We start from the raw sequence: 10,358 nt of genomic DNA, 5'->3' as shown, positions 1-10,358 counted from the left end.
GCGAGTCTCCTGCCTCCGCCTCCCAAGTAGCTGGGACCACAGGCACCCGCCACAACGCCTGGCTATTTTTTGGTTGCAGCCATTATTGTTGTTTGGCAGGTCTGGGCTGGATTCGAACCCGCCACCTTAGGTGTACGTGGCTGGCGCCTTAGCCACTTGAGCTACAGGTGCCGAGCCAGTATTCTTATTTCTAAGTCACTCTCCCCTACTTGACTATTTCCAAGGACAGGATGTATTTATTGTGTCTTACCCAAAGTTTGAGCCACCATCATCAGTTCCCTACACAGCAGTAATAACTTCCAAACTGGGCTCCTCTCTAATCTCTTATCATCCCAGTCCTGCGAAGTCTTTTTAAAATGCAACTCTGATCGTTAGAGAGCTTGAAGTCCTTATCCTCATTCCTTGAATAAAGACCTAAATTCTTAGTCAGCCTCCCAGGCCTATCATGATCTGCTCTGCTCACCACAGACTCTAAAGTCACTTCCCCCTATTCCTGGTGTGACAGTAACACTGCTCTTTCAGTTCCTCAGTTGAAACATGCTCCTTCCTTTCCCACTGTTATTGTACACACTGTTCCCTCTGTCTGGTATGCTTTTCTCCTATCCTCACTCAATTTATTTATTCATTATTATTATTATGACTTTTAATTTTTTTGACAGAGAGTTTCACTCTGTTGCCCAGGCTAGAGTGCCATCGCATAAGCCTAGCTCACAGCAACCTCAAACTCTTGGGTTCACGGTGCAATACTCCTGCCTCAGCCTTCTGAGTAAGCTGGGACTACAGGTACCTGCCGCAAAATCCAGCTCCCTCTGATCACCCAAGGTTGAGTGCTGTGGCATCATACAGCCCATAGCAACCTCAGTATCTTGAGCTGAAGTGATCCTCTTGCCTCAGCCTCCCAAGTAACTAGGACTATAGGCACCTGCCACAACACCTGGCTATATTTTTAGAGATGGCACCTTGCTCTTGCTCAGGCTGGTCTCAAACTCATGAGCTCAGGTAACCCACCAGCCTCAGCCTTTCAGAGTGCTAGAATTATGGGCGTGAGCCACTGCTCTGGCCCATTTTTTTCTGGTCTCACTCTTGCTCAGGCTGGTATAGAAATCCTAAGCTCAAGGGATCCTCCTGCTTCAACGTCCTAGAGTTCTGGCTGTACAGCTATGAGCCATGGTGTCTGGCTTTTCACTCAAATTATTAATATAAGCGTATTTTTCCTTTAGATCTCAGTTCAGTGTCACTTTTTCAGGCAAGGTCTTCTTGTCTTCCGTTCTAGATTGAAGAGCACCGTGGTTTTCCTTCATACCGATTATTGCAATTAAGATTAAATGATTGTTTAACGACATATTTAATGTTTGTCTCCCCTATTGGACTGTAAGCTCTGTGAGGGCAGATATGTCTTGTCCTGTTCACCACTGTATTCTTAGAACAGAGCATAGTGCCTGACATATATAGAAAGAAGGAGTTCAAAGTATTTTTTTCTGAATCAATTATAAGGCAAACATTTCATATTTCTTCTACAAACTTTACATCCTTTCATCATTACACATTTAAAAATCTGAGTGTTAGGAGGCGCCTGTGGCTCAGTGAGTAGGGCATGGGCCTCATGTACCAAGGATGGCAGGTTCGAACCCAGCCTGGTCAAACTGCAACAAACTGCCACCTGTTGTGGCAGGTGCCTGTAGTCCCAGCTACTTGGGAGGCTGAGGCAAGAGAATTGCCTAAGCCCAAGAGCTGGAGGTTGCTGTGAGCTGTGACACCACAGCACTCTACTGAGGGTGACAAAATGAGACTCTGTCTCTAAAAAAAAAAAAAGAATCTAAGTGTCATTTCATGATGATCTGCCTTTCTGCCTTAGGGGTCACAAAAGACTACAACTTTTTTTTTTTGTTTTCATTTTTCACAAATTTATTCATTTTTTATTTCAGAATTTTACAGGGGTACACACATTTTGGTCATATAATTTCCTTTAACATTTTAAGTTAAAGTTATAACTGTGTCCTTCACCCAGAATGTGTGCCTTATATCACTTAGGTGTGAATTTACCCAACTTTTCCTCCTTGTCCCGCCTACTTGATTTTCTCTGAGTTTTACTTACATACGTGCATGTAAGTGTTGATCGACTAGTTCTAGTTTAGTATGGAGCACACGTGGCGTTTTTGTTTTTCCACTCTTACAGTACTTCATTTAGAACAGTGGTTCTCAACCTTCCTAATGCCGCAACCCTTTAATACAGTACTTTGGGGTGTGGCGACCCCCAACCATAAAATTATTTTCACTGCTACTTCATAACTGTAATTTTGCTACTGTTATGAATCATAAGGTAAATATCTGATATGCAGGAGACCCCCAAAGGGGTCGCGACCCACAGGTTGAGAACTGCTGATTTAGAAGAACAGTCTCCCGTTCTATCTAGGTTGTTAACAAAAGATACTAGATCATCGGTTTTTTTTTTTGGCTGGGGCTGGGTTTGAATGTGCCACCTCTGGCATATGGGGCCTGTGCCCTGCTCCTCTGAGCCACAGGCACTGCCCTAGATCATCGTTTTTTAATGGCTGAGTAGTACTTCACAGCATACATCTATCACATTTTATGTGTATATAAATATCTATCACAAGACCACAACTTTTACATTGTGTGGTATAGGACTGAGCAGAGTCCTACTGGCGTGGGAAAACAGCACTGGGAAAGAAAAAAGGAATGTAACTACTTATCAATAGTATTTCGTAGCTGTTAAAATCTCCTTGGTCTGGGGTGGGACACAATTATAAGAGAGACTTTACCTAACAAATGCAATCAGTATAACCTAATTCTTTGTACCCTCAATGAATCCCAAACAATAATTAAAAAAAGAAATCCAGGAGATAAAAGTTAAATAGTAAAAAACAAACAAACAAAACTTCATGGTCGGCTCTGCGCCTATAGCTCAACTGGCAAAGGCGCCAGCCACGTACACCTAAGGTGGCGGGTTCGAATCCCCAGCCCGGACCCACCAAACAACAATGATGGCTGCAACCAAAAAATAGCCGGGCGTTGTGGCGGGCGCCCGTGGTCCCAGCTACTTGGGAGGCGGAGGCAGGAGACTCGCTGGAGCCCAGGAGTTGGAGGTTGCTGTGAGCTGTAATGCCACGGCACTCTACCCAGGGGGACAGCTTGAGACTCTGTCTCCAAAAAAAAAAAACTTCATGGTCTATTGGGGTAAAGAGCATGGACTATGCAATCAGACCCAGGTTTGGATCCCAGGTCCACTATTTAGAAACTGTGTGATTTGGGCAAGTTATTCTCCTCTCTGTTCCTCAAATTCCTCAGCTATAAAATAAAGATATAAGGCTGAGTAAGGTGGCTCACACTTATAATCCTCGCACTCTAGGAGGCGGAGGCAGGAGGATCCTTTGAGCTTAGCAGTATGAGGTTAATTGTGAGCTTGGCTGATGCCATGACCCTCCCATCTCGAGCAAGAGAGTGAGACTCTATCTCAAAAAAATAAAACTAAAATGGGGATATAATAATGGCACCTTTATTATAAAGTTGTTAGATTACTATCATGAGATAATAATCATAAAACACTAAGAATAGGGCCTGGCCTTAGCAGATACTCAGTAAATGTCATTATTTTTATCTGTAGAAAAATAAAAGGTTGCCCATTTCTCATGTGGTACAGTGAAGTTCTCTGTGGGGAGATAGGATAGGAACACTTAAAATTGTATACCTCTTCCTCATTCATTTTATCTACCTTTAAGTCTTAAAATTGAAGCCAGTGGAAGAAAAGTAAGAGGAGAAAGGCTGCTAGTTATGTTCTAATGATAGTGATATCAGTTTGAACTGTCTCCTGGAAGACCGTGTTCCTATTGCTTACACACGTATCTTCTTCACAAGCCATTGCCAGACAGATAAAATATGCTAAGGGAGGCCTACCTGTTCAGGTTCTTTTTTTTTGAGACAGAGTCTCAAGCTGTCGCCATGGATAGAGTGCTGTAGTGTCATAGCTCTCGCAGCAACCTCCAACTCGGGCTCAAGTGATCCTCTTGCCTCAGTTTTTCTATTTTTAGTAGAGATGGGATCTTGCTTCTGCTCAGGCTGGTCTCCAACTGGTGAGCTCAAACAATCCACCTGCCTCAGTCTCCCAGAGTCCTAGGATTATAGGAGTGAGCCACTGCACCGGTTCTTGCCACCTGGAAATCTGTGAATGCAGCTTTTGAGAATCATTAAACTTCTTTCTCTTTACCTTATTAGGACCCTTCTAGTTGATTAGAAACTACCAAGTATCTATCAGATACTCAAAGCCGTAATAAAAGAATGAAGTCAGAACTGCAACAAGGAACTGATTCAAGGACCAGGGCTCTCATTAAAAAAAAAAAAAAAAAAAAAAAAAAGAACAGAAAAGAAAAAGAAACAAGAAAGATACAGAAAAGTCAAACAGCTAATCTTCCCTAAAGACCTCAGTGTTCTCTCGTAAGGCCTCTTCCTTCTTTCCTGAAGGCACACTCAGTTCCGGAGCAGAAGCCAGTAAACAACCCTGAGATAAATCGCTTTCCCCACCCCTTTTAATCTTGTGAAAGTACTGCCAATTCCAGGAATTCCTCCTTTGATCAGAAGATAAAGCAGAACAATGCTATGGAACTAAGTGGATTTCTAAGGGACATTCTTCTACACTGTGTAAAACTTGCCTGGAAAAGTGTGTGCCTGGAGAGGATGGGTGGTGGTGGTGGTGGTAGAACACTAGGAGTCGGAAGGGTCAGTATACAAGAGTTGATGGCCACAGCCACAAGGAGTACTCAGATACGTGCTTCTAGACTTCTTATAGGAAAGAAACTACATCTAATCTTCCCATCTGGGAGGCATGCTTATTACTGCCATTAGAGAGCTTCATTCATCCATATTCACTGGATATTCTCCCTCCATCCCTAGGTGCCCCCTCAAAAGAATTTTTAAAAAGTCTGATTTATTTCCCCTTATTTGCTGGAGGTTAAGTTTCTACTTCTTAGAGCCTTTTCATATATGTATATATATATACATACATATACATATATTATATATATATATATATTTTTTTTTTTAACTGAGAATTGGGGCCTAAAGCACTCTACCACATTAGACTGTGAGACTGTGGAAGATGTGGGCCTCATTCTCTTACTGCTTAATGGACAATTTGTTGGAAAACTCTAGGAATTTTGCCTCTGCCTCTAACACTTTTGTGCCCCAGCGTCACCCTCTGTAAGTGGGGATAATTTTCCTATATACTTCCCATGGTTATGTAATTTTTAAAACTAACACTTGAAAGGTTAACGCTTTAAATGCATAATCTCATTAAATTCTCGCGAAGTTGTTATAATTATGTAATTATGGAGTTTCCATGTTAAGGTACTTTGTAACAGAAAGAGCCGTCTAGCTGTGAGTTATTAAGGAGCTATCTTCCTTGTGAGGATTAAGTGAGATACCGACTCAAGAGCGCTTTTCACGCTATCTAGGACTTCACACAACCCATGTGATAATCTACTAATTACATATCCTACAGCACCTGATCCACCGTGTAGACTCGGCAAATGCTGAAGTGAACGATTTTGTCTTGCCTGTTTCTTTTAGCCTTCCAATCACAAATTAATCTCGCAGCCGTTTGGGGACAAGACCATAAATCTGGGAACTACAGCTCAGATTGCAGGCGGGTGCGGAGTTCCGGGGGGAGGGGACGGGAACAATAGGATATTCGGTGCTTATGCTAGCCGGCTGGGCTTCGGACGCCGGGCCGGAGATGACCGGCTGGGGCGTCTGCAGGGTGTCCTACCCAGGTCTGGGGCCTGAGGCCGCACCGGGGACTAGCCGGTATCCCGGGTGAGCGAGCAGGACCAGAGCCCTAACTCCCCAGCTCCAGCCTCACCGGAGGCACCCCAACCCCGCCCATAACTCAGGTAGGCCGTCGCACCAGCCAATCCGCGAGAAGCCTGGGCGCGGAAGGCGGTGCTGCCCCGGCCGGAAGTGACGTGCCGTGCTTGGCTGGCCGCAAAGTCCGCCGAAGCGCTCCGCCGCGGCTCAGCCAGCTTAGAGGAAAATGGCTCGGACTGTGGCGTTTGCGGCGGCGCAGGTTGTGGTGGAGGCGGAGGTTCGGGCAGCGTGAGGTGAGGAGTGGTCGGTGCGGCTGGGGCGGGTACCCCAGACGCTGCTCTGCAAGGGCGGAAAGGGGACCCGGGGATGCCAGGATGGAAGAGTCCTTCGCGGCGGCCCCCAGCCCTCCGGGTGCCCGCCTCTGACCCTCCATCCTGTACTCTTGGCGCTGCCCAGGCCGACTCTCCTCCCTGCGGGCCTCGCTTCCACCTAGGCGGTTGCCAGCTTCCCTGCGGAAGGTGCGAGGGCCCCGCGCCACCCTCTAGGCGCTTTTTGTCGGGGGCACGGGTGCGCTTGGGAGTTAGTTTTGTCCCAAAGAGGGAGGGTAGGCCACCCCCTTGTCCTCCGGACAGGGCTGGCGCCTTAGTGGCCGGTCCTATTCTTTTACTCCATTCTCTTGTCTTGGCTAGTGTGTGTGTTAAGCGTCTCTGTTATGGCCCCTTCTTTCGTCTCCTGTCCTGTCCCATCTCTGGCTTTAGGGGCTAAAGATCCTTTTTCTTCTCTCCCTGCCCCCCCCCCCCCCCCCCCCCCCCCCCCGCCACCTGATTGCTTTTTGCCGCGAATCCTCTTACTTTGGGAAGACTTATTATTTCAGTGTGTATTTAGCGCATCATCTTTCTGGAAAGGCGGTCAGGTTAAAAATATTGGCTTAACTCAGTGACGGGGGAACGATAAATAATTGAAAAGGGAAAAAAGCACATACTTATTTTCCTCACTAAATTGTTTGGCTTTAAAAACAAGATTCTCCAGCTGTGGAGTTGGTTTGTGGGGTAGGGGAAGGAAGCAGGGATCCAGGAGGGAAATGAAGAAGGAGAAACTAAGCAAAGAGAAAAGTGTGGAGATAAGAACGTGGAAAAGAGAGGCTTCCCTATGTTGACCTGATAGAAATTGAGGTTATACTTTTATTTTAAACAGTAGGTGTTTGAACAGAGTGAAACTAAAGAGGCCTTTCTCTTTGAACAAGATTGCTTATTAAAGAGTATCGTAAAGTCTCTCTAGGTGGGTGTTCAGGGAGAAAAGCTCTGCTGGGAAAACTATTTAATATATTGTATCTCTCGGAATAGAAGAGATGCAAGAAAAAGAAAGCTATTTTTAGAGAAGTGGGGAAGACATAAAGGGGGGCGGCTGCGCAGAGGTCCAGAACATTGATTCCAGAAGAGACTTTGTACCTTTGCCTACTTGGCTCGCGGTTCAGATCTCCACAAGAGGCTCTTTTAGCAGCTCTGCCATAGTTGGGATTGGTGCTATTATTCGCTGTAGCAAATTAGACTGAAGGACCTTAGTCGAGATACACAAACTTTGGAAATACCATCCCAGCTTGTTTAATAGTAATACAGTGTTAAAGTATTGAAAAGCATTACAACTGAATGAGAACAGAGGTTTTTGTTAACTCAAAATTAGTTCAAAGTGATTTTATGTAGATACAAAGCATATATGGAGTTTCTTCCACAGATTCCATAAATTCCAGACAAATTATAGATTCTAGAGCAGATTTTTTTCTTATGAAAATCTCTGTTACTGGTGACACCCGTAGCTCAGTAGGTCGGGTGCTGGCCACATACACTGAGGCTGGCACGTTCAAACCTCGCCCGGGCCAGGCAAAACAACAATGACAACTGCAACCAAAAAATAGCCTGGTGTTGTGGCGTGTGCCTGTAGTCCCAGCTACTTGGGAGGCTGAGGCAAGAGAATTGCTTATGCCCAAGAGTTTGAGGTTGCTGTGAGCTGTGACACCATAGCACTCTACCAAGGTGAGACTTTGTCTCAAAAAAAAGAAAGAAAATCTATGTTACTGTTTGTGTTTTGCATGTGTGTTGCTTGTAGTTTTCTTTGCAAGCAATATATTTTAATGTTTTCATCCACTGGTTTCACAGTTTTTTGTATTTTATAGAATACATCAGATGTAGAGTATGAAAATTCTGTTTTATCTTGGGTTCCTGCTTAAAAAAGAAAACAACTCCTGTGAGAAATGGGTTAATGATAATTTACTTCTAATCACTTTGATAGTACTCATATGATGTTCTTTTTAAGACAGAGTCTCACTATGTCAGCCCTGGGTAGAGTGTCGTGGCCTTACAGCTCACAGCAACCTCAAACTCTTGGGCTTCAATGATTTCTCTTGCCTCAGCCTCCCATGTAGCTGGGACTACAGGCGCCTGTCACAACACCCAGCTATTTTTTTGTTGTAGTCGTCATTTAGCAGGCTTGGGCCAGGTTCAAACCTGCCAGCCCTGTACATGTGGCTGGCACCCTAACCACTGAGCTACAGGTGCCAAGCCTTATATGATGTTCTTTTGATGGGAATTGGCATGCTTACCGTGAGGAATTTTAGAAGCAACTATAACTTTCTGTAATTAGCCGTATGTGATTTTTTTTTGTTTCTCTTCTGCCATTAATAGTTGTAAAATTTTCAATTCACTGAAGATTGCTGCATCAATTCCCATGTCTAGGAATCTTTCTTTAGTTTAGCTCAAACTTTTGCACTTAGTAAGCACGAATACATTGATTTATGCTTGAAGAGTGTTGAATTTCCCCAAGAGTTCATAAACCTTCTCAGAGCATTATACTGTACTTTTAGAGCAGTAGTATAGAGCGCTTTTTAAAAAAAAAGACTGAATCTCACTTTTTTTTTTTTGATTGGGACAGAGTCACAATTAAACTTTTTCGCTTTTGGTAGAGTGCTGTGGCGTCATAGCTCACAGGAACCTCAAATTCTTGGGCTCAAGTGATCCTCTGTCTCAGCCTCCTGAGTAGCTGGGACTACAGGCACCTGCCATAGAGACAGGGTTTCAAACTTACTCAGGCTGGTCTTGAACCTGTGAGCTCAGGCAATCCACCTGCCTCGGTCTCCTACAGTGCTGGGGTTACTTACAGGTGTGAGCCACCTTGCCCGGCATAGACAGCATTTTTAAATGCTTTATAACTTGTCTTACTTTGATAGCATAAATTACCCATTCTGTTAACCATATTCCAAAAAGAGTTTAAGGCAGGAATATGGTAAAGGTGAATGTTTCAGTGCAGTACACTGATATTGTAGATGATTTGATTTGAATACCTGAGTAGGGGTAAAAATTAACCATCTGAAAGCTATTTAGAATTCAGAGGGCTTGCTTGGGTGCCCAGCACTGCGAAGGTTCCAGGGATAGAAAAAAATGAGACAGCGCTTGACCTCAAGAAGTTCTATAGTCCATCTGGAAGACAAACATACAAATTATAACAGTGATAGATCCAAAGTGCTTAAAAGGATATAGTCACCTGGACTGGGAGGTGGAGAGGGAATGAGCGGGTCCAGTGAAGAAGATGATGCTCAAATTGATTTTGTTGTTGTTGTTGGAGACAGTCTCACTCAGTTCCCCTGGGTAGAGGGCCAGGCTCACAGCAACGTCAAACTCTTGGGCTCAAGTGATTCTTTTGCCTTAGCCTCCCAAGTAGCTGGAGTCTGCCACACTCAGCCCTCAAATTGAGTTTTAAAGGGTGAATTCCTTCTATTAATGGAGGTAGGATGGATAAAAGTGATCAGATTCCAGGCCTTGCACTGCTTGTACCAAGTAGTAAAATGTTGAGCAAGCTGCTTAATACCTCTGGTATTCATTTTCTTATTCTGCATTTGACTGCCCTGTAGTAATATGTGAGCCACAAATGGGAGTCACAATATGTAAGAGATTTTACATTATTTTTTTTTTTTAAAGATAAGCTTTATTTATTTTTGCCATTTTTTTTTTTTTTTTTGGCTGAGGCTGGGTTTGAACCCGCCATCTCCAGCATATGGGACCAGTGCCCTACCCTTTTGAGCCACAGGAGCCGCCCGATTTTACATTATTTTTTTCCTCTAGGTCTTTGAAATCTGGTGTGTACTTTACACATGACACATCTCAATTCAGAACAGCCACGTTTCAAGCACTCAGTAGTAACCATATTTGACAGTGTAGATCTAGAGTATGAAAATTCTATTTTATTTTGGGTTCCTGCTTAAAAAGGAAAAGAAAATCCTTGAGAAATGTATTAATGGTAATTTACAATTCCTAATCATTGGCTCAGCGCCTGTGGCTCAAGCAGCTAAGGCGCCAGCCACATACACCTGAGCTGGCGGGTTCGAATCCAGCCGGGGCCCGCCAAACAACAATGAAGGTGCCAAACAAAAAATAGCCGGGCATTGTGGCGGTCATCTGTAGTCCCAGCTACTTGGGAGGCGGAGGCAGGAGAATCACTTGAGCCCAGGAGTTGGAGGTTGCTGTGAGCTGTGATGCCACAGCACTCTACCC

General features: G+C 44.3%; 1 protein-coding gene across 1 annotated transcript in view; it reads left to right on the top strand.

Moving 5' to 3' along the window:
• The first annotated feature begins 5,964 nt into the window (after positions 1-5,964).
• Positions 5,965-10,358, top strand: part of PIK3C2A (phosphatidylinositol-4-phosphate 3-kinase catalytic subunit type 2 alpha) — a 109,611-nt gene continuing 105,217 nt past the window's right edge. The window contains exon 1 of the mRNA XM_003781141.3: positions 5,965-6,110. The gene's annotated coding sequence lies outside the window, so the exon portion shown is untranslated. The remainder of the gene's footprint in view (positions 6,111-10,358) is intronic.

The sequence above is a fragment of the Otolemur garnettii genome, unplaced genomic scaffold, assembly GCF_000181295.1.
Source record: "Otolemur garnettii isolate 467f Iridium unplaced genomic scaffold, OtoGar3 scaffold00001, whole genome shotgun sequence".
Taxonomy (NCBI): Eukaryota; Metazoa; Chordata; class Mammalia; order Primates; family Galagidae; genus Otolemur; species Otolemur garnettii.
Note: the sequence above shows the minus strand (reverse complement) of the source record. Positions and strands in the feature narration are given on the sequence as shown.